This window comes from Eurosta solidaginis, chromosome 3 (assembly GCF_040869045.1).
Source record: "Eurosta solidaginis isolate ZX-2024a chromosome 3, ASM4086904v1, whole genome shotgun sequence".
In the NCBI taxonomy this organism is placed as follows: Eukaryota; Metazoa; Arthropoda; class Insecta; order Diptera; family Tephritidae; genus Eurosta; species Eurosta solidaginis.
Window position 1 is genome coordinate 271,301,581 of NC_090321.1, and position 26,092 is coordinate 271,327,672.

The 26,092-nt window shown below is 33.7% G+C and overlaps 1 protein-coding gene and 1 long non-coding RNA gene across 13 annotated transcripts in view; one reads left to right on the forward strand and one right to left on the reverse strand.

Annotated features, from left to right (window-relative positions):
• The window catches only part of ITP (ion transport peptide), a 248,134-nt gene that overhangs the window by 28,621 nt on the left and 193,421 nt on the right, over positions 1-26,092 (reverse strand). The window lies entirely within an intron of this gene.
• The window catches only part of LOC137245585 (uncharacterized), a 77,334-nt gene continuing 53,623 nt past the window's right edge, over positions 2,382-26,092 (forward strand). The window contains exon 1 of the long non-coding RNA XR_010951362.1: positions 2,382-3,199. This is a non-coding gene — a long non-coding RNA (uncharacterized lncRNA). The remainder of the gene's footprint in view (positions 3,200-26,092) is intronic.

Genomic DNA, 26,092 nt, shown 5'->3' on the forward strand with positions numbered 1-26,092 from the left:
TCTTTGAGAGTTAAAGAGAAATCTTAGATTTAGTCTCTTATCTGATTAAAATCCTTATTCCGATTCCCAGACCAGTCTCAATAATCTAACTTCAAGCACCTAGCATATTAACTATGTAGGTGGTCTCAAGCTTCTGTTGATGTTAAATGTGTATATGTTTTAACTTCAGATTTTATGGAGTATTGCCGGATTTACGGCTGATATCAAATGAATCCTTGTCCTTTGGATAGCCTGTCTAATATGGATGCAATGTAGGGTTTGGGCACGGTATTGTCACACAGAGCCCTTGGCAAATCGTTCTATGTAAATTTTGCTTCGTGCTCGTGGTCCGTGGCGATCCGTTGCTTAGACCAGCCTCTCTTCGGACGTTCAGCGTTATAGAGGAACCAAACAACTTTTCCGATAACACTATCGATAAAGCATTTTTATATCCCCATAAAAATGTCTTAGAGATTATGTTGACACTTTTGTTAATAGATTGTTTTCCCCTGTGCTGCTTTTTATCTCGCATGCACACGCGAATAGCAAAGACGCACTTTTACGACAATTTATGTGTTCAGTTTTTAGGATCAGTCTTAATATTTTTGCTGTATCGTTTTATAGTTGGCTATTTTTAAAATCTGTCTGCCCACGGAATGCGGCGCTTTTTCTGTTTTGTTGATTCTTTTATTTGTATTGCACGCACATTCAGTCTGCATGTCTTTTAAGAATTGGGTAAATGAATATGGGCCAAGTTAAACCTTGAATTTGTCATGCTAGACCGCAGCTACACACACTTCCTATTGTTGGAATGTTTAGGCGGCTGGCGACTAGCCAGAAGTCAGTAGTCAGACAATTTTCAATATTACTACTACTCGTTTGATTGAACCAGTTTATGGTGGGTCAACATAGAGCTAAAAATGCTAAGTTTAAATGCGTAGAATGTAGACAATTCTTCTGGGACGTCGCAACGAAATTTTTTTTAGGGGGAAAAACTTAAATATTAAAACACAATATCGGATCAAAATAAATATACATAGCTTTATTGCTACTTTTAAAATATATTTCTTAATACGTAGTCTCTCACATATGTCGATTAACTTCACTATATTTGCTCAACGTGTTTATTCCGCTGTTTGGCAGTTCTTTGAAATTTTAAAGTGTTGGTTATGAATAAAATGTTTCCTCTTAATGTCATTGTGAAGTGTAAAAAATAATTTAAGAAGCCATCTTCCTTAAAATTTAAGATTAATTATTAGACTGGGTCGAGCTTTGGGCTTAGGAAAAAAAGTTCCACTACGCATACCCAAAAAAATAATTTTCGAGCCTGCGAAATTTATTTTGTTTGACTTTTTTTCGACTTTGATTTTTAAGATTTTTTTCATGACCTACTAAAAAATTTTCATTTGATTGTAAAATTTACATCTATACCCTGACCGACCCAAACATGTCCGCTAAATACGTTGTCGATAACAGTTTAAAAAAAAAAACAAAAATATTTTTGTATATCCAACGTTTTTAGCGGACATTTTTGGGTCAGACAGGGTATACATATGAACATTTTTTTAGTAAGTAGGTCATGAAAAAAACCTTAAAAATCAAAGTCGAAAAAAAGTCAAGAAAATGAAATTTCGCAGGCTTGAAAATTATTTTTTTGGGTATGCGTAGTGGAACTTTTTTTTCCTTAGCCCAAATCCCATCGAAAAATCGATGGCGCGGTATCGGTTAACTTTCGTCCATACAAATCGACCCACCCTATTAATTATTCCATTTGACAGTTGGCTCAATTCGCCGTTTATAAAACAAAATTTTTATAACTTAACTAATGGAAATATGTTTGCAGAGTATCAAGAAATAGTGTGTTCTCTAAAAGCGCCTATTGCCTTCGCATTTGTTCTGATTCAGTCACAGTAACGGTCCATTATCGACTTTAATCTTTAAGCTCTTTTCGAAATATCCAGACTTGCCACATTCCGATGGTCAGGTGAGTGACAATAAGTAATTTATGAAAACAGCTAATGGATCCATAGAATTAAATTGACATAAAGTGATCATATACTACCCCCGGTCGGAATTTGTGGGGGCAGCCGACCCCCGGTTACAACGTCCCTGCAATTATTATAAAAGTCAGCGACAACATACGCGTACCTACATGCATACTATGCAATTCCAAAAATAGCGCTTTTAATATGTGGTTCGTTTGTTTTGGGTGGGTATTGCATGAAATCGTATTACTATATTTTTATGTAAGAGCCTGATTGTCGTCAAAGGCGTTTCCGACAACCAAATGCTATTTTTACTTCTAAATTGTTATTTTTATATTTTTAGCCATTTTTTCCTTTCGTTTTAGTGAATTGAACGAGCTCTCATTGAAGGTGCCGCCAGACGATGTTATCTCTCTGTCTATGCAGAAAAGGATAATATTTATGAATGCAGAAGGCTGGGAAATAAATGTAATGTGATATCGAGTACTAGTGATGCGCAGAGCTGAACACAACCTGATATAGCGAGCCGAGTACTTCGAAGAACGGTTGGTTCTGGGTATTATAAGAAGAAGAATTACTGGAGAGAAGCAAAAACAACGCATAACACAACAATACTAAAGGCTCCATTACTGATACTTAGCATAGACTTGACTTGGCGTAAACTTGGCAACTTAGCCACGATTATACCCCACTTAGCGCATACAATCTGGCATCATAATCAATAAATGACAATTTGTATGACAAAATGTCAAAATGAAATGGAAACGAACAAATGGCATCTCAAAATATAAACGTCACTTAGAACTTACATAGAAAATCTAAATTCAACATACTTCTAAGAAGTCAAGTTAAGTGTTGCTAAGTTTTGAATAATCAGTAACATGCAATGTTCATTTAACAGAACAGTAAGTGACAGTTCTCAAGTCAAGTCAAGTCTATGCTAAGTATCAGTCAATGGAGCCTTAATGTATGTCTCAGGTAAACGAAGCCCAGCACTAAAATACCCGAGAACCGGTTTTAAGGAATTGAAGATCAGTTCTAAAATCCAATAAAATCGTTTGCAGAGGAACATAACCACGGTTTCTGAATGACCTCAAAGGCAAACATCTATTTTCCGCTCAACGACTTTATCTGAAAATATGTAGAAATATATGTTTAACCCATTTTAACGCAAACTTTAAAACACCAGTGCAAATTATGTTCGAACGGGAATCGTGAGAGAATTCGAGGAGTCGGTAAGCGCAATACATACACTTAGAAAAACACTTGCTTAAAAAAATTTACTTTCCTAGAAAAATTTACTTTAAACGGAAATCTAAATAAAACCTCAATGTAATGAGAAAAGGCTTGGTTTCCTTGAAAGCGGTCCCGCTATATAGCGGCCGTTACGTAGTGGTAGAGTACGTTGTCAAAAATGTTGCAATGTAAAAGTAACTATGTGGAAGCTAAGAAGACGGCTAAGTTGACCTTAACGTAATATAACGTCGGGGCAAGAAATACTACGGCCGTCATGATGGTACAAACTGGTTTATCAACGTTAGTTCCCACCGCTATACTCAAAGCGGTGAACATTTTGTCAAATACTTGAAATTTTTTATAAAATAAAAAACATTTTTGAATTAAAATTTTTTTGAATATTTTTTTTCTTGTATGTGAATGGAATAAAAAAATAAAATTAAACTAAAAAAACATGCAAAATGCAAAATTAAGTTTTGCGGATTGTCTGCCGTAACAGTTCATAGTTTCCAACGAAACGAAACCGCTGAAAACGGTAAGTATACCGACCTCTCTTAAGCGGTCGTAATATAGCGGCATCGCTTTTGGAGGAAACCAACCCTTAAGAATTTCTAATTTTTGCATACAAATTTCATTAATTTGAGGAACAATTTTTCTTAATAGTTTTCAATACAGAATGCGATTTAGCTCAGTGAATAGGAGTACTCGACTGTAAAGTGTGTGGACCTCGACTAGAAATCAACGGCCGCGATACATACTTAGTTACACAATAAATTTTTTTATAAAATTTTCTCCATTTTTATAAAAATTATTCCTATAACCAAGGAAAAAACAATAAAGTTTTTAAGAAATTTAATTGTCTTGATTAAGGGAAGCGTTTCTATTGCGCAAAATCTATTCAATTTTTAAACGGTTTTATTTAGCTTGACTTGACAGGGTGGACGGTCGGCACGAATTTCGTAATTGAAATTTAAGTAACTTCCCGATAAGCTACAAGCTTGAAACTTGGAATATAGTTCAGAACCCGATGAAAATGCAATAATAAGAAAAAAATCGCCGCTAGGTGGCGCAAAGATCGAGATATTCAAAAAATCGTATTTGTGGTCCGATTTGGCTCATATTTGGAACTTATAATACATACAAGAATTGAAAGCGACCTATGAAAAAATCGGCGCTAGGTGGCGCAAAGCTCGAGATATTCACAAAAATCGTATTTGTGATCGGATTTGGCTCAAATTTGGAACTCATAATACATACATGAATAGAAAGCGACCTATGATGTCCGATTTGGCTCATAGTTATAACAAATATTACATACAGTCCGGTAGAAGTGCATCAAAATATTTTGGAGTTGGAGGAGGGACAAGCATACGTGGCGCGGAGTCGAGTGAAGTCGTTGTATTGAGAACTAAGATTGCAACAAATTGTCAGGAAAGAGTCCCTGTAATAATGAGTCACTAAATGAACTAAATAGAATGCGAAATAATAGGCAATTAAACAAAGACTAAAAACTTGAAAATAAAATAATTAAAAAAAATGTTTAAGTTAAACGGGCGTTGATCAGACAATTAAATAAAAGCGTTGGACGGGTCAAATTTCTTTTGAAAGTCATGTATAAGACCAACTGAACCTTAATCAGGTTATGCTACGCCTCACATTTTTAGAAATTTCAGGCGCCCAACGCTTTTATTAAATTGTCTGATCAACGCCCTAGATTGATGAGGAGTGTGATGACTAGTACCTAGGACCTACCTAATTATTTTCTAGCTTTTAGTATTATTATTACTTCATGTAAGTATTGTTTTCAAAAAAAACCGTTTAACTTAAAACTTTTTTTTAAATTATTTTTTTCTTCTTCTGCTTCCGGAATTTTTTGGAATTTTTTTTTTTGGATGTAGCTTTATTGCTTTACAGCTTCCCCAGCACAATTGCCAACTTCGCCTACGCTAAGCGAATACTAACACAAATGTTGAAGTACATATATTTATTTTCTCAATAACTATTGCCGGAATGTATCGTATTTATACCTGGAAAGAGCTATCTATATCGAAAACATCTTCCAAAACGCTACTGCAACAATAGAACATGTGCGAATGAAATTTGTAAAAAACTGCTAATACCCAGGTGTGCTTGATATGGACTCGCCTGAGTCGGTTCTTACAACTTAACATCACTACCACATACAAATGCACTTTAAAACACAATACCTATACGAGTTTTCGATAAGCTTACGGTTAGTTTGTGTAAATGTGCGTGATCTTTAACGTAGATCGGTAAAGTTTTTTTTATGGCACAAGTTGAGTTCTAAAAATAGCTCCATGTGAGCCAAATGAAAAAGGCCTGACTGCAGAGACGTATCAGTATACTTATGTTTATTTTTTTAGTATGGCTATTAGCTTCATAGTATTAAATTAATTAAAGATTTAATCAACGGATTGTAATATTGCCGGTTTAAATTAAATAAAAACAAGTAAAGGTGTCTAAGTGCGGGTGTAACTGAACATTATATACTCAGCGTGAGCTTCAATTGTACATTTAATTTCAGATAAATTACTTTTCTACATAACACGTGGCACCGCCCGTTTAAAAAAATGTCTCCGCATTTCCTCTTACAATAAAACTTGATAAGTGAAATATCATTGATTCAAAACTATGTTTTGCTAAGTTGTAGCTTATTAGTTTCGTCAACGACCCTTTTAAAAATCTTTTATATAAAAGTGGGCGTGATCTTTAACCGATCTCGTCCATTTTTCTAAGAATATTACCTACTATAGGGAAAATGTGTGTACCCAATTTTATTACGATCCGTTAATTTTTCTTCGAGTTATGGCTCCCGAAATATAGAAAATTGCTTAGTAATAAAAGGGGCGGTGCCACGCCCATTTTTTTTAAATTTGAAGTTTTTCCTATTTATTGTTGTAAATCCACTTGGGAAATGAAATACTTGTTTTTCAAAGATATAGCTTATTTTATTCGTCCACGACCCTTTTAAAAATCTGTTATATAAAAGTGGGCGTGGTCCTTAAACGATTTCGTTAATTTTTCTTCAAAGCATTCCCTATAGTAAAGGCAACCTCTCTGCCGAATTTTGTTACGATAGGTTTAACCATTTTTGATTCATGATTAATAATATTTGTAAAATTGATTTTATCACAAGTGGGCGGTGCCACGCCCATTTTAAAATTTTTTCCCAAATTTTTATCGAGAGTTTCAATATCAGTCCACATTTCAACATTCTAGATGTATTATTTACTAAATTATCAGGTTTTATGTGTTTTCCAAAATTTTATATATACAAAAAGTGGGCGTGGTTATCATCCGATTTCGCTCGTTTTCAATACCAATCTATTCTGGGTCCAGATAAGCTAGTGTACCAAATTTGGTGAAGATATCTCAATATTTACTTAAGTTATCGTGCTAACGGACGGACGGACGGATATGGCTCAATCAAATTTTTTTTCGATACTGATGATTTGATATATGAAAGTCTATATCTATCTCGATTCCTTTATACCTGTACAACCAACCGTTATCCAATCAAAGTTAATATACACTCTGTGCAAAGCACGCTGAGTATAGTAACGAAGCACAATATAAAGTGGGCGCTAAAGGAATAGAGCATGCGTTTGAAATTTAGTGGTTTATGATTCCGAAAGCTTTCAGTAGGTTTCATGATTAATTTTTATGTAAACTCGCCCCTTCTCCTACTTTCAAATAGCACGTGAATGGAGAAAAAAATTGGTTGAACGATAGGACTTTTTCAGTTGAATTTTAAGATTATATTTGAATTTGAAACACATTAAATTTACTTTCAAAATAATTCAGACCAATGGGTCCCGGTGTTTTACATTTTTTGGACCCCTATAGAATAACATGGTGATGCAGCTCACCGCTACTCCAAGAATTAAGATATATTGAGTGAACCTGTAGTAGAGGTTTACGCTGATCACTTTATCGGCGGCGGCGTTGGCGGCGCGCCGGCGTACGCCGGTGTTCTTACTTTTAAAAGCTTGATTTTTCTAAATATTTTAATATTTAGGAAAGGTTTTGTTTGTATGTATTTAAGAAAATCAACGTTTTGGCCATTTTGGAAAGCTCCGGGAATTTTGCCTCAAAATCTCGCAGATCATGCAACAATTTTTAGGAGAAGATCCTTGCGGAGGGATTGTCCCTCGTTCACTTACTCCAGAGAGGCTTCGAACCTAACCCCGATCTTTGGAATTGGTAATGCTGCATTTGCTGAAAATAAATAGAGATATATAAAATGGTCACAGTTTTGTCTGTATATCTCGTGCAAAGCGTAGTTTCACCTGGGATTAACCCCCAATAATCGTCGCGAACACAATTTCTTTAAATCATTTGTGGCTCCTTGGCGGTCACGCACAAAGGCGACTTACGGTTGCTATTAATGGTCTATTAATACTAGTGACTCTCGCGGCACAGGGCGCCTCCAGTTTTTTCGGCTGTTTTTAAGAGCTACAATTCCCGATGTGCGAACAATAGCAGTCACTAGCACGCCTCCTGACCCTCATATGCCAGCACAGAACCTATCGGACTGCGACTTCGAACTCATACCTTCGTCGACGTCACTTTCCTAGAAGCTCTAGGTGTAGCTCTGAAAAAACGTTAGGGAGTGACTATTGGGCCGAGGATGCCGCCCTCGAAATCATAAACAGTTTAAGAGGATGTCATTTCGTAACTCATGGGTGAAAATCGTATAATCCTTGGCGCATCTACATAATTAAAATTTTACAAGGACCCTGGATAAAATTTTTGAAATGTAGACCGAAGTTTGCAGACGCTTGTGTTCACAACAATGATTTCAATAGTCTTCGTTAAATCAAAACGATATTTTAGAATGAAAGTCGACCGATTTCAAGTTGAAAGGTGTTAACTGCTGTTTCCCGGCCTCATTATATAAGAACCCATTGACTATTTTGCTACGGTGATTATTTTGCAGTAAGTTAAGTAAGTAAGTAAGATTATTTTGCAGTGAGTGAATGGGAACGATACAAGGTGGCAGCATGGTGGCATACCTACAAACATAAATAAAAATTCCATGTATTTTGTTTTTGTAAATTCGATGGACAAATGTCAAAATCGTACTGCGCTGGAAGTTGATGTATCAAATCAAATAAAACAAGTAAGAACAGGACTGTCTTCGGCTGTGCCGAAGACTTCATACCTTTCATGAATGGGGCTGAACAATAATCTTATCCCGTTCGTAATCTCCGAATATTCGGATGTATAAGATAAGAAATATATAGTGAACAGATCTACATACCTTAACGATTTTTAAGATAAATATAAAATAAAAAACAGGTAGGTACTTCGTGTGAGGATGCAAAGTTTCAGGTTTTTTGTGGTCTGCGTGTAAAAACTATGACTACGAATCACGTATTTCAAAAATATATGACGAAAACGTAACTATTTGATGAAATTTGATGAATTTTGAAGATTCTAGCCGTAAAAAAGGGGTCAAAATGACAGTTTATATGAAGTATATAATATATATACGACCGATCTCTATGATTTTTTCAGACAACAATATATGCTATATACGTAAGCATTTTGTGAAATTTGAAGCTTCTAACTGTTAAAACGGGGCAGAAATTGCGTAAAGTTTCTTATCTGAACAATCGGTTGTATGAGATATATACTATGTGTACCACCGATCTCAATGATTTTTTCAGACATCAATATATGCTATACACGTAAGCAGTTGGTGAAATTTGAAGCTTCTAGCTGTTAAAATGGGGCCGAAATCGTAAAAAAATATATATATACTATATATATATACTATATATACCATCATATATATATTATATATATCACCGATCTCTATGATTTTTTGACACAACAATACATACTATATACGTAAGCAATCGGTGAAATTTGAAGCTTATAACTGTTAAAATGGGGAAGAAATTGCGCAAAGTTTCTTATCTGAACAATCGGTTGTATGGGATATATACTATATATACCACCGGTATCTATGATTTTCTCAGACAACAATATATGCTATACACGTAAGCATTTGGTGAAATTTGAACATATCTAAACGATTTTTAAGATAAATATAAAATAAAAAATAGGTAGGTAATCTGTGTGAGGATGCAAAGCTTCACGTTTTATGTGGTCTGCATGTAAAAACTATGGCTACGAATCACGTATTCCAAAAATATATGACGTAAACGTAACTATTTGATGAAATTTGATGAATCTTGAAGCTTCTAGCCGTAAAAAAGGGTCCAATATGACAGTTTATATGAAGTATATAATATATATACCACCGATCTCTATGATTTTTTCAGACAACAATATATGCTATATACGAAAGCATTTTGTGAAATTTGAAGCTTCTAACTGTTAAAACGGGGCAGAAATTGCGTAAAGTTTCTTATCTGAACAATCGGTTGTATGAGATATATACTATGTGTACCACCGATCTCAATGATTTTTTCAGACATCAATATATGCTATACACGTAAGCAGTTGGTGAAATTTGAAGCTTCTAGCTGTTAAAATGGGGCCGAAATCGTAAAAAAATATATATATACTATATATATATACTATATATACCATCATATATATATTATATATATCACCGATCTCTATGATTTTTTGACACAACAATACATACTATATGCGTAAGCAATCGGTGAAATTTGAAGCTTATAACTGTTAAAATGGGGTAGAAATTGCGAAAAGTTTCTTATCTGAACAATCGGTTGTATGAGATATATACTATATATACAACCGATCTCTATGATTTTTTCAGACGACAATATATGCTATATACGTAAGCAATCAGTGAAATTTGAAGCTTATAGCTGTTAAAATGGGGTAGAAATTGCGAAAAGTTTCTTTTCTGAACAATCGGTTGTATGAGATATATACTATATATACAACCGATCTCTATGATTTTTTCAGACAACAATATATGCTATATACGTAACCAATCGGTGAAATTTGAAGCTTATAACTGTTAAAATGGGGTAGAAATTGCGAAAAGTTTCTTATCTGAACAATCGGTTGTATGAGATATATACTATATATACAACCGATCTCTATGATTTTTTCAGACAACAATATATGCTATATAAGTAAATATTCGGTGAAATTTGAAGCTTCTAGCTTCAAAATTATATATATATATACTATATATATACTATATATATATACTATATATACCACCATATATATACTATATATACCACCGATCTTTATGATTTTTTCAGACAACAATATATGCTATATACGTAAGCATTCGCTGAAATTTGAAGCCTCTAGCTCTTAAAATAGGGCAGTAATTACGAAAAGTTCCTTATCTGAACAATCGGTTGTGGGGGATATATACTATATATACGACCGATCTCATAAATTTTGTCAGGCAACAATATGTGCAATATTCGAAAGTATATGGTGAAGTTTGAAGCTTCAATCTGTTAAATTGGGTAAGATATTACAAAAATCCTCTTTTTCTGAAAAATCGGTTGTATGGAGGATATATGCTATAGTGGTCCGATCCGGTCGGTTCCGACAAATGTCTAATCGGACACCCAAATACACCTGCTCACCAAATTTTATCAAGATATCTCAAAAATTGAGGGACTAGTTTGCATACAAACAGACAGACGGACAGACGGACAGACGGACAGACGGACATGGCTAAATCAACTCAGCTCTTCAACCTGATTATTTCGGTATACTTAATGGTGGGTCTATCTATTTTCCTTTAAGGACTTACAATTTTCGGTTCCGTGACGAAATTAATATACCATTTCATTTTCATGAAAGGTATAACAAGTAAGAAAGGGACTGTCTTCGGCTGTGCCGAAGACTTCATACCTTTCATGAATGGGGCTGAACAATAATCTTATCCCGTTCGTAATCTCCGAATAATCGGATGTATAAGATAAGAAATATATAGTGAACAGATCTACATACCTTAACGATTTTTAAGATAAATATAAAATAAAAAACAGGTAGGTACTTCGTGTGAGGATGCAAAGTTTCAGGTTTTTTGTGGTCTGCATGTAAAAACTATGGCTACGAATCACGTATTTCAAAAATATATGACGAAAACGTAACTATTTGATGAAATTTGATGAATCTTGAAGCTTCTAGCCGTAAAAAAGGGTCCAATATGACAGTTTATATGAAGTATATAATATATATACCACCGATCTCTATGATTTTTTCAGACAACAATATATGCTATATACGAAAGCATTTTGTGAAATTTGAAGCTTCTAACTGTTAAAACGGGGCAGAAATTGCGTAAAGTTTCTTATCTGAACAATCGGTTGTATGAGATATATACTATGTGTACCACCGATCTCAATGATTTTTTCAGACATCAATATATGCTATACACGTAAGCAGTTGGTGAAATTTGAAGCTTCTAGCTGTTAAAATGGGGCCGAAATCGTAAAAAAATATATATATACTATATATATATACTATATATACCATCATATATATATTATATATATCACCGACCTTTATGATTTTTTGACACAACAATACATACTATATACGTAAGCAATCGGTGAAATTTGAAGCTTATAACTGTTAAAATGGGGAAGAAATTGCGCAAAGTTTCTTATCTGAACAATCGGTTGTATGGGATATATACTATATATACCACCGGTATCTATGATTTTCTTAGACAACAATATATGCTATACACGTAAGCATTTGGTGAAATTTGAACATATCTAAACGATTTTTAAGATAAATATAAAATAAAAAATAGGTAGGTAATCTGTGTGAGGATGCAAAGCTTCACGTTTTTTGTGGTCTGCATGTAAAAACTATGGCTACGAATCACGTATTCCAAAAATATATGACGTAAACGTAACTATTTAATGAAATTTGATGAATCTTGAAGCTTCTAGCCGTAAAAAAGGGTCCAATATGTCAGTTTATATGAAGTATATAATATATATACCACCGATCTCTATGATTTTTTCAGACAACAATATATGCTATATACGAAAGCATTTTGTGAAATTTGAAGCTTCTAACTGTTAAAACGGGGCAGAAATTGCGTAAAGTTTCTTATCTGAACAATCGGTTGTATGAGATATATACTATGTGTACCACCGATCTCAATGATTTTTTCAGACATCAATATATGCTATACACGTAAGCAGTTGGTGAAATTTGAAGCTTCTAGCTGTTAAAATGGGGCCGAAATCGTAAAAAAAATATATATATACTATATATATATACTATACTTTGCTCATGTTAATAATATATTTGACCTATATGAATATAATGTTGATAGTAATTTTTGCGTCCTGGGAGATTTTAATCTCAGCAATGTTGTTTGGTCGAAATTACTAGAAGATGATATCTTAACACCTACTAATGTTCATCATCCCCATGAGATTAATTTTTTAGACACCCTTTTTAGTGCCAATTTAATTCAGATTAACAATTTCGTGAACCAGTTAAACAATATTTTGGACCTAATTTTTGTCGATGAGAACCTCATAACTCACTTGACTGAATGTGTGTTTCCTATATATAAATCAGATATGCATCATGTAGCCCTATATTTATCTATTGAATTCTTCGACCTAGTGCCGAAAAACAATATAAATAATAATGAGTGCGCCTATAACTTTAAGGATGCAAATTACGAATCCTTAAACTCTCTCATATCTGAAATAGACTGGACATCTATTTTCTTTGCTAAAAATGCAACTGAATGTTTCGACATTTTTCTGGTAAAGATGGCTGACATATTCAGTAGGAATCTTTCTCTCCTACCAGTTAAAGTTCACAAACTACCCTGGTACAATACTAGGTTGAAAAAGTTGAAAAATCAAAGAAATAAGTACTTTAAATTATACAAGGATACCAGCGATACTGTTTTTAAAGATCAGTATACTTCCTATATGACGCAGTTCAATGTTCTTGATAAGTTTTTGTACAACAAATACGTTTCTAGAGTTGAAGATGAGTTGAAAGTTAATCCTAAATCTTTTTGGAACTATGTTCGTTCAAAGAAAGGTTGTTCTAATATACCTACCTGTGTCAAATTTAATGACATTTGCTCCAACAGTTTGGTCGATTCGGCAAATCTTTTTGCTGATTTTTTCAAATCTACGTTTGTTGTTGAGGCCGATAACTTTGACAACAGGTATCTTACTGATAGCCCCAAACCTTTAGACTTTGGGTCTCTGTCCTTGTCTGAGACCGATATTATCTTGGGTATACCTCCTTACAGACCTCAATCAAAAATGATATTGATGGATTGTCCTCTGTGGCCACTGTGCCACATTTTCAATATTTCGCTATCGTCTGGAGTTTTTGTTGATCGCTGGAAGCTGGTGTCTATCACTCCTATCTTCAAGTCAGGCAATAAAAATGAAGTAAAAAATTATAGGCCAATATCCAAACTGTCAACATGTTCAAAACTTTTTGAAAAGGTAGTTAAAAACAAAGTATCATTCGCTATAAATAAAATAGTCGATCCATGTCAGCATGGTTTCATTGCGGGACGTTCGACTACTACAAATCTGGCTGTTTTCTCTCAGTTTTATGTCTCTGCGTTTAAGGATGGATGTCAAGTTGACACCATATATGCGGATTTTTCCAAGGCTTTTGACACAGTTTCGCACAAATTATTTCTGTGGAAACTTGAACACATGGGCTTTCACTCAAGCTTTCTGTCGTGGGTGAAGTCCTATTTGGAAAATAGAATATCTTTTGTTGAAATCGAGAGAACTAAGTCTTATGAATTCTCAGCAACTTCGGGTGTACCACAAGGTAGCATCCTTGGTCCTATTTTGTTCTTAATGTTTATTAATGATGTTGGCTCATGCATAAACAATTCCAATTATTTGCTTTATGCTGACGACTTAAAACTCTTTCGGAGAATCTCCTGTACTTCTGATGCATTGCGTCTGCAAGAAGATCTGAATGCTATAAATAATTGGGCCTGTCAAAATAATCTGCGACTCAATATTAATAAATGCTGCCACATGACGTATACTAAGTCTACGAATGTGGTTTCATTCGCGTACTCGATTTCAAATGTAACTCTTGCGTCAATTAATGAGTTTCGCGATCTTGGCGTAATTTTTGACTCATCTTTTACTTTTTGTAATCATGTAAACTTTCTCATACCAAAGGCTTATACCAACTTAGCTTTCTTGCGACGATATGCCAAGGATTTCAAGGACCCATATACCAGGAAAATCTTATACAATGCCTTAGTGCGTTCCAAGTTAGAGTATGCATCAGTCATCTGGAATCCCATATACTCCTCACACTCTTTAAGAATTGAAAGAATTCAGCGCAAGTTCATACGATTTGCTCTTCAACCTCTGCACTCTGTTAATCCCCTGCCACCCTACAATGCAAGATGCATGCTTATCAATGTCTTGCCACTTGAAGTTAGACGTCTTGTTCAAAACGTAATGTTTATTTTTGACATAATATCCGGTGCCATTGACTGCTCAGAACTACTTGGGCAGTTGAATTTCAATGTCCCTAACAGAGCTCTCCGCTTTCACAGTACATTCCGCGTTGAAGTGCTGCGTTCGAATTACTTCAGTTTCGCACCTCTTATAAGAGGTCTTGTAGAATTTAATCGCCTATCCAGAAGCCTTGACCTGGACTTTGCCATGCCAAGGTCTCTGTTTAAGGCACGCATTGAGTCCTATTACTTATCTCAGTAAATCTTACTTTAAAATTGTTAAACTAGTACTAAGTTAACCTGTAATCTAGTCAGTAAGGTTGTTACCATTTGACTTAATAAAGATATGAAATATGAAATATGAAATATATATATTATATATATCACCGATCTCTATGATTTTTTGACACAACAATACATACTATATGCGTAAGCAATCGGTGAAATTTGAAGCTTATAACTGTTAAAATGGGGTAGAAATTGCGAAAAGTTTCTTATCTGAACAATCGGTTGTATGAGATATATACTATATATACAACCGATCTCTATGATTTTTTCAGACGACAATATATGCTATATACGTAAGCAATCAGTGAAATTTGAAGCTTATAGCTGTTAAAATGGGGTAGAAATTGCGAAAAGTTTCTTTTCTGAACAATCGGTTGTATGAGATATATACTATATATACAAGCGATCTCTATGATTTTTTCAGACAACAATATATGCTATATACGTAACCAATCGGTGAAATTTGAAGCTTATAACTGTTAAAATGGGGTAGAAATTGCGAAAAGTTTCTTATCTGAACAATCGGTTGTATGAGATATATACTATATATACAACCGATCTCTATGATTTTTTCAGACAACAATATATGCTATATAAGTAAATATTCGGTGAAATTTGAAGCTTCTAGCTTCAAAATTATATATATATATACTATATATATATACTATATATACCACCATATATATACTATATATACCACCGATCTTTATGATTTTTTCAGACAACAATATATGCTATATACGTAAGCATTCGCTGAAATTTGAAGCCTCTAGCTCTTAAAATAGGGCAGTAATTACGAAAAGTTCCTTATCTGAACAATCGGTTGTGGGGGATATATACTATATATACGACCGATCTCATAAATTTTTTCAGGCAACAATATGTGCAATATTCGAAAGTATATGGTGAAGTTTGAAGCTTCAATCTGTTAAATTGGGTAAGATATTACAAAAATCCTCTTTTTCTGAAAAATCGGTTGTATGGAGGATATATGCTATAGTGGTCCGATCCGGTCGGTTCCGACAAATGTCTAATCGGACACCCAAATACACCTGCTCACCAAATTTTATCAAGATATCTCAAAAATTGAGGGACTAGTTTGCATACAAACAGACAGAAGGACAGACGGACAGACGGACATGGCTAAATCAACTCAGCTCTTCAACCTGATTATTTCGGTATACTTAATGGTGGGTCTATCTATTTTCCTTTAAGGACTTACAATTTTCGGTTTCGTGACGAAATTAATATACCATTTCATTTTCATGAAAGGTATAAAAATAGGTAGGTAATCTGTGTGAGGATGCAAAGCTTCACGTTTTTTGTGGTCTGCATGTAAAAACTATGGCTACGAATCACGTATTCCAAAAATATATGACGTAAACGTAACTATTTGATGAAATTTGATGAATCTTGAAGCTTCTAGCCGTAAAAAAGGGTCCAATATGACAGTTTATATGAAGTATATAATATATATACCACCGATCTCTATGATTTTTTCAGACAACAATATATGCTATATACGAAAGCATTTTGTGAAATTTGAAGCTTCTAACTGTTAAAACGGGGCAGAAATTGCGTAAAGTTTCTTATCTGAACAATCGGTTGTATGAGATATATACTATGTGTACCACCGATCTCAATGATTTTTTCAGACATCAATATATGCTATACACGTAAGCAGTTGGTGAAATTTGAAGCTTCTAGCTGTTAAAATGGGGCCGAAATCGTAAAAAAATATATATATACTATATATATATACTATATATACCATCATATATATATTATATATATCACCGATCTCTATGATTTTTTGACACAACAATACATACTATATGCGTAAGCAATCGGTGAAATTTGAAGCTTATAACTGTTAAAATGGGGTAGAAATTGCGAAAAGTTTCTTATCTGAACAATCGGTTGTATGAGATATATACTATATATACAACCGATCTCTATGATTTTTTCAGACGATAATATATGCTATATACGTAAGCAATCAGTGAAATTTGAAGCTTATAGCTGTTAAAATGGGGTAGAAATTGCGAAAAGTTTCTTATCTGAACAATCGGTTGTATGAGATATATACTATATATACAACCGATCTCTATGATTTTTTCAGACAACAATATATGCTATATACGTAACCAATCGGTGAAATTTGAAGCTTATAACTGTTAAAATGGGGTAGAAATTGCGAAAAGTTTCTTATCTGAACAATCGGTTGTATGAGATATATACTATATATACAACCGATCTCTATGATTTTTCAGACAACAATATATGCTATATAAGTAAATATTCGGTGAAATTTGAAGCTTCTAGCTTCAAAATTATATATATAAATACTATATATATACTATATATATATACTATATATACCACCATATATATACTATATATACCACCGATCTTTATGATTTTTTCAGACAACAATATATGCTATATACGTAAGCATTCGCTGAAATTTGAAGCCTCTAGCTCTTAAAATAGGGCAGTAATTACGAAAAGTTCCTTATCTGAACAATCGGTTGTGGGGGATATATACTATATATACGACCGATCTCATAAATTTTTTCAGGCAACAATATGTGCAATATTCGAAAGTATATGGTGAAGTTTGAAGTTTCAATCTGTTAAATTGGGTAAGATATTACAAAAATCCTCTTTTTCTGAAAAATCGGTTGTATGGAGGATATATGCTATATTGGTCCGATCCGGTCGGTTCCGACAAATGTCTAATCGGACACCCAAATACACCTGCTCACCAAATTTTATCAAGATATCTCAAAAATTGAGGGACTAGTTTGCATACAAACAGACAGACGGACAGACGGACATGGCTAAATCAACTCAGCTCTTCAACCTGATTATTTCGGTATACTTAATGGTGGGTCTATCTATTTTCCTTTAAGGACTTACAATTTTCGGTTTCGTGACGAAATTAATATACCATTTCATTTTCATGAAAGGTATAAAAATAGGTAGGTAATCTGTGTGAGGATGCAAAGCTTCACGTTTTATGTGGTCTGCATGTAAAAACTATGGCTACGAATCACGTATTCCAAAAATATATGACGTAAACGTAACTATTTGATGAAATTTGATGAATCTTGAAGCTTCTAGCCGTAAAAAAGGGTCCAATATGACAGTTTATATGAAGTATATAATATATATACCACCGATCTCTATGATTTTTTCAGACAACAATATATGCTATATACGAAAGCATTTTGTGAAATTTGAAGCTTCTAACTGTTAAAACGGGGCAGAAATTGCGTAAAGTTTCTTATCTGAACAATCGGTTGTATGAGATATATACTATGTGTACCACCGATCTCAATGATTTTTTCAGACATCAATATATGCTATACACGTAAGCAGTTGGTGAAATTTGAAGCTTCTAGCTGTTAAAATGGGGCCGAAATCGTAAAAAAATATATATATACTATATATATATACTATATATACCATCATATATATATTATATATATCACCGATCTCTATGATTTTTTGACACAACAATACATACTATATGCGTAAGCAATCGGTGAAATTTGAAGCTTATAACTGTTAAAATGGGGTAGAAATTGCGAAAAGTTTCTTATCTGAACAATCGGTTGTATGAGATATATACTATATATACAACCGATCTCTATGATTTTTTCAGACGACAATATATGCTATATACGTAAGCAATCAGTGAAATTTGAAGCTTATAGCTGTTAAAATGGGGTAGAAATTGCGAAAAGTTTCTTTTCTGAACAATCGGTTGTATGAGATATATACTATATATACAACCGATCTCTATGATTTTTTCAGACAACAATATATGCTATATACGTAACCAATCGGTGAAATTTGAAGCTTATAACTGTTAAAATGGGGTAGAAATTGCGAAAAGTTTCTTATCTGAACAATCGGTTGTATGAGATATATACTATATATACAACCGATCTCTATGATTTTTTCAGACAACAATATATGCTATATAAGTAAATATTCGGTGAAATTTGAAGCTTCTAGCTTCAAAATTATATATATATATACTATATATATACTATATATATATACTATATATACCACCATATATATACTATATATACCACCGATCTTTATGATTTTTTCAGACAACAATATATGCTATATACGTAAGCATTCGCTGAAATTTGAAGCCTCTAGCTCTTAAAATAGGGCAGTAATTACGAAAAGTTCCTTATCTGAACAATCGGTTATGGGGGATATATACTATATATACGACCGATCTCATAAATTTTTTCAGGCAACAATATGTGCAATATTCGAAAGTATATGGTGAAGTTTGAAGCTTCAATCTGTTAAATTGGGTAAGATATTACAAAAATCCTCTTTTTCTGAAAAATCGGTTGTATGGAGGATATATGCTATAGTGGTCCGATCCGGTCGGTTCCGACAAATGTCTAATCGGACACCCAAATACACCTGCTCACCAAATTTTATCAAGATATCGCAAAAATTGAGGGACTAGTTTGCATACAAACAGACAGACGGACAGACGGACAGACGGACATGGCTAAATCAACTCAGCTCTTCAACCTGATTATTTCGGTATACTTAATGGTGGGTCTATCTATTTTCCTTTAAGGACTTACAATTTTCGGTTTCGTGACGAAATTAATATACCATTTCATTTTCATGAAAGGTATAAAAATAGGTAGGTAATCTGTGTGAGGATGCAAAGCTTCACGTTTTTTGTGGTCTGCATGTAAAAACTATGGCTACGAATCACGTATTCCAAAAATATATGACGTAAACGTAACTATTTGATGAAATTTGATGAATCTTGAAGCTTCTAGCCGTAAAAAAGGGTCCAATATGACAGTTTATATGAAGTATATAATATATATACCACCGATCTCTATGATTTTTTCAGACAACAATATATGCTATATACGAAAGCATTTTGTGAAATTTGAAGCTTCTAACTGTTAAAACGGGGCAGAAATTGCGTAAAGTTTCTTATCTGAACAATCGGTTGTATGAGATATATACTATGTGTACCACCGATCTCAACGATTTTTTCAGACATCAATATATGCTATACACGTAAGCAGTTGGTGAAATTTGAAGCTTCTAGCTGTTAAAATGGGGCCGAAATCGTAAAAAAATATATATATACTATATATATATACTATATATACCATCATATATATATTATATATATCACCGATCTCTATGATTTTTTGACACAACAATACATACTATATGCGTAAGCAATCGGTGAAATTTGAAGCTTATAACTGTTAAAATGGGGTAGAAATTGCGAAAAGTTTCTTATCTGAACAATCGGTTGTATGAGATATATACTATATATACAACCGATCTCTATGATTTTTTCAGACAACAATATATGCTATATACGTAACCAATCGGTGAAATTTGAAGCTTATAACTGTTAAAATGGGGTAGAAATTGCGAAACGTTTCTTATCTGAACAATCGGTTGTATGAGATATATACTATATATACAACCGATCTCTATGATTTTTTCAGACAACAATATATGCTATATAAGTAAATATTCGGTGAAATTTGAAGCTTCTAGCTTCAAAATTATATATATATATACTATATATATACTATATATATATACTATATATACCACCATATATATACTATATATACCACCGATCTTTATGATTTTTTCAGACAACAATATATGCTATATACGTAAGCGTTCGCTGAAATTTGAAGCCTCTAGCTCTTAAAATAGGGCAGTAATTACGAAAAGTTCCTTATCTGAACAATCGGTTGTGGGGGATATATACTATATATACGACCGATCTCATAAATTTTTTCAGGCAACAATATGTGCAATATTCGAAAGTATATGGTGAAGTTTGAAGCTTCAATCTCTTAAATTGGGTAAGATATTACAAAAATCCTCTTTTTCTGAAAAATCGGTTGTATGGAGGATATATGCTATAGTGGTCCGATCCGGTCGGTTCCGACAAATGTCTAATCGGACACCCAAATACACCTGCTCACCAAATTTTATCAAGATATCTCAAAAATTGAGGGACTAGTTTGCATACAAACAGACAGACGGACAGACGGACATGGCTAAATCAACTCAGCTCTTCAACCTGATTATTTCGGTATACTTAATGGTGGGTCTATCTATTTTCCTTTAAGGACTTACAATTTTCGGTTTCGTGACGAAATTAATATACCATTTCATTTTCATGAAAGTTATAAAAAGTTTATAACCAGCTGTCCCATGCTGCCACCTTGTATCGTTCCGCCATGAGTGAGTGCGTGTTTTTGATTCTCTTGTCCAAAAGCGTTTTTCGATTCTCTCTCGTTAGGTGTGACATGGAAACGCATTTTTTAAATATGTCCGCTATCAGCGCGGTCTTAGCTCACCAGTAAATGTCTCAATTTAATGTGGATTTTCCTTTCTTTCTCCATCGCATTTATTGGATGGTGGTGATGTCGGTTCTTTTTTTTCACCAGGGCATCGGCACCGATCCCATTAAGAGAACGGACATGAACAGACACTCGCTCGCAGCCGTACCTTATGGTGATCAAAAGTCCTCCAGCTGGCTGGAGGTGTGAGATGTTGGGGCTGTAGTCACTTTCCCATGAAAATCATATTTAAATACTCTGAAAGATTTCTTGATAATCGAACAAATGCAATCATCAAAACAGTTTATTAATTCAACACAAATAATTGAGCTTATTTAAAACGTAAATTTAAAAAAATTTTATTTTTATTTTTATTACAGCATTTATTGTTATGCATCTTTCTTTACATACTTATACAAATATGCATAATAATTAGTCGTTTGTAAAATCTGATAAACAAAATAAATTTAAACAAATAAATGAAATGAACAACCTATTTTTATTCATTTAATAAAAGAAAACAATAAGTTTACGTTTACTTTCAATTTGTATACAATGCATACGCACATTCACAGGTGTAGTCGGGCTTAAAAAATACTAAGGCGTGCCAGACTCATTGAGAGGCAGCAGATGGGTTTCCAACAAAAAGTGCCCTGTTTAAACAGTAATAAAGACCCAGAATTACTACTTCTCCGAAAGTGTTATGTGCACTAAATCTGAAATCGTGATCAAATGTACGTCCTATGTAAAGTTGGTTCGATCAGCTGTTTTATCTGGTTATGGATAAGTCACCATTAATTTTAGATTCCAACAAATAAAAAACTAGTAATTTGAAATATGTATGTATGAAGGCATGTTACTCACTTTATGACTGTATGCAATTAGCTTCATCAAACCATATAGGATCAAGACAAATTCGGAAAATTTTGCCTCTTAATTGGAATAAGTTAGCCCGCTAACTTGAAATTGAGCTTATCTATTGACAATTTAAAAACAAATTTTTGAATTGGAATGCCATTGTTTTGGTCTTGAAAAAATTTTAAATTTACTTCCTTCGTTTTCAAGTCGTTAGGCCTATTCGGAGAGCCCCTTAAAGTATACTTCTTGTTTCAAAAAATTTAACTGCGTGAAAAAAATTGCGAAAAAGGTCATAAGTAGGAAATATAAAGCTTCTCAATTCCACAATACTGACATGTCTATTTTAGCTATAAATAAGTTGCCAAAACAGGAAGTAACAATTAAATAGTGATAGCGGCAGTATTAACAAGGGTACAAAAAATGTTTCCAAGACCTTTCAAATTTCAAATTTTTTTTTAAATTTGAATGGGGACCTACTCAGTTTATTGTCCAACTACAAACCAAACATCAGCAATCCTGCCTTGCTACATGCTACAAATAATTCTCCAGATCGGAATAGGTGAAACAACACCATTAATTGTAGCCTTTTCTCATACTATGAAAAGCAGCATGCCACCCTACTCCGAGTGGGAACAGAGCTGTTAGCTCTTAAGGGCCAATTAATGGTGACTTATCCATAACCAGATAAAACAGCAGATCGAAACAACCTTATGGAAATCAATGTAATCGATTAATGGTGCCATACCATAACGCTAAAGCTATAACCATACCATAGCCAACCAATTGGTTTTTGGTTTCTCGCCATATCTATAACCTAAAAATATATGAGTTGGCGAATTTAACAACTTTTTGTAGATTTTATTCATTGTTTTGGATACGTTGTGACTAAGAGACTTATTTTTTGTGGAACATGTTTGTAATTTTTTGCGTTTTCTTCATTTTTATGAAATTTTCTCGATTTTTAGGTTAAGGCACCATTAATCGATCACATTGGAGATGGTTATGGATATGGGTATGGTTACGACTATGGCTTTAGGGTTAAGGAAGTTTAATTGGCCCTTTAGCGATGAAGTTTTAGAGTAGTGGTGTTAGAACCCTGCTAATTTTTAGACCCATGAGCTCATTTTTCATGTGAGATGGAATAGGATTGTGTTAGAGCGCGCAACATTTTGTAACTACACATTAATGTAACAAAATTCATTGCTTGTAATGCGCTTGTGTTTTGATGTTTATAGCTTCTGTTTCACTTAATTGGTATAACAATATCAATAAATGTATCTTTAGATAAGTCATGCTGATACTTGGCTTTTAATTAATTTCTGTATTTTTTTATTCTATAACAAATCGAAGACAAACGCCGACACTGTGGCTGGTTTTACCATCAAGTCTAATAGTTCTTAGAATGATGATAAGTGAGTTAATGATGATGCCAATAGCAATAATAATGGCTTATGATGCATCATCTTAAATAGTCCGTTTCATCATTTGCATTAAAATTTTGTAAAAGGCGCAATATATTTATGGGCGCGACAAACACGTCTGCTCTCTGTCATATAACGTCACATATTTACATATATATATTTGCCGCCATCGCGCTGACAAGCCCCCCTAAATGAAATATTGTAAAAGCAGCAATGAGGCGGTGGAGAGAAACTCACTGTCAGTGGCAAGTCTAAATGCGAAAATATCGCTTGTTTTATGTTTAACATATGTATACACACATACGTAGGAATGCGATGCATAAAGATTAATCAGAAACAACTAGAAATAAGTAAGGAAGTCCAAGTTCGGGTGAAACCGAACTTTACATACCCAGCTGTACACTGGAAATGCTGTTGTTGTTTATTTTGTGTGCTTAATAGTGTTACAAGGCTGCGTAATAATACATTCGAGTATACATATGGAAAACTGTTTAGTCATGAAAGGGGCGGTGCCACGCCCATTTTTTAAAATTAGAAGTTTTTCCTATTTATTGTTATAAATCCACTTGGGAAATGAAATACCATTGATATAATACTCTTTTTCGCTAAGATATAGGTTATTTTATTCGTCCACGACCCTTTTAAAAATCTTTTATATAAAAGTGGGCGTGGTCCTTAACCGATTTCCTAAATTTTTCTTCAAATAATTCCTTATAGTAAAGGCAACCTCTCTGCCGAATTTTGTTATGATAGGTTTAACGATTTTTGATTGATAATATTTGTAAAATTGATTTTATCACAAGTGGGCGGTGCCACGCCCATTTAAAAAACTTTTCAAAAATTTTTATCAAGAGTCTCAATATCAGTCCACACGTCAAATTTCAACATATCAGGTGTATTATTTACTAAATAATGAGGTTTTTTGTGTTTTCCAAAAGGTTATATATATAAAAAGTGGGCGTGGTTACACAGCCCCACAGAAAAAAATGGGATGTTCAACGGAGCAGACAGGTCAATTCTTATGGATTTTTGGTCGCTGAACACGAATCCGTTGTCAGAATTCAAAAGTTAGCTCTTGTTTTTTTCTAACCACAAAAACTCCCGTTCTTCGAGTTTTTGAGACGTTATCATCCGATTTCGCCAATTTTAAACACAAATCCATTCTGGGTCCAGATAAGCTCGTGTACCAAATTTGGTGAAGATATCTCAATATTTACTTAAGTTATCGTGTTAACGGACAGACGGACGGACGGACGGACATGGCTCAATCAAATTTTTTTTCGATACTGATGATTGGAATATATATATGGAAGTCTATATCTATCTCGATTTCTTAAAACCTCTACAACCAACCGTTATGCAATCAAAGTTATAATACCCTATGTACAAGTACAGCTGGGTATAAAAATTAGAGCTGACAGAGTGAGGAAGAGTAAAGGCAAGATAAGGAATGGAAAAGAAAGGTGTTTCATTGACGAGGTATAGAAGACGTATTATAATTGTATGGTGTAGTACCACATCTATTTGATATCGAAGTATTATAAATTTGATATCGATAACAAAGTTCGTCGATAAGTAATTATTTTATAACAGGTCCTGGTTTTTGATAGCGGCAACACTGGTAACACTACGGATTTATTCAGTCCATGTGACATACTCATGGACCGGGAAGTTCAACCTAACCTAACTTAACAGTTAAATCCGAACTTTATATTTTCGAATACATTTTTGTTTTGGTATAAGAAGCTCCGAATACGGCGCATATGAACTTTAGAGCGATGTGAAGTAGAATACAACAAAACATATTTTAAATAAGAGTGGAAAATACAATTCAAATTAAAAAACGCAGCACGTGCAATTCACTTTGTAAAGTACATTCATACATACATATGTAATGAACAACGGATATGAGTAATTACATGCCTATATTTGCGTAGATGTAAATATGTAGTATATTGTGAGTATACTTAATACATATTACACAGTTGAATAAAAACTTTCCCCCACGTTTTCACATATTTAAGCTATTTTCAGTTTGTTCTTTGAATTTTCATTAATGCATTTGTATGATATTTTACGAGCTACGCGCCCAGACTGCTGTGCGCCGATTGACGACGACTGGCAAATGCGATTAGTCGCGGAATATTGGATGGTGACAATTTCTCAATGAATATTATTTTTAGACAATATGTATGTCTGTTAACCTATTTTGTACAATTCTTACTTATGTATGTATGTATGTGTGTGGTAGAGATAAATAAAAATAAACACATTTGTTAAGTACTTCCATACTTATGTTCCTAATTATAAAAACATGTTTGAAAAGAAATAATTTCATAGGGCGATTCTAAAGTATACTAAAGTTAGGCAATTTTAGGTCAAACGGTTGGTGGACTGCATCGAGAAGTAAAATCAGCCGGCCGCTACTCGTATATATCCAATGTTATTGTAGCAGGATAAATAAGATAAAATAATTAAAAAAAAAAAAATTTTTTTTAGTTA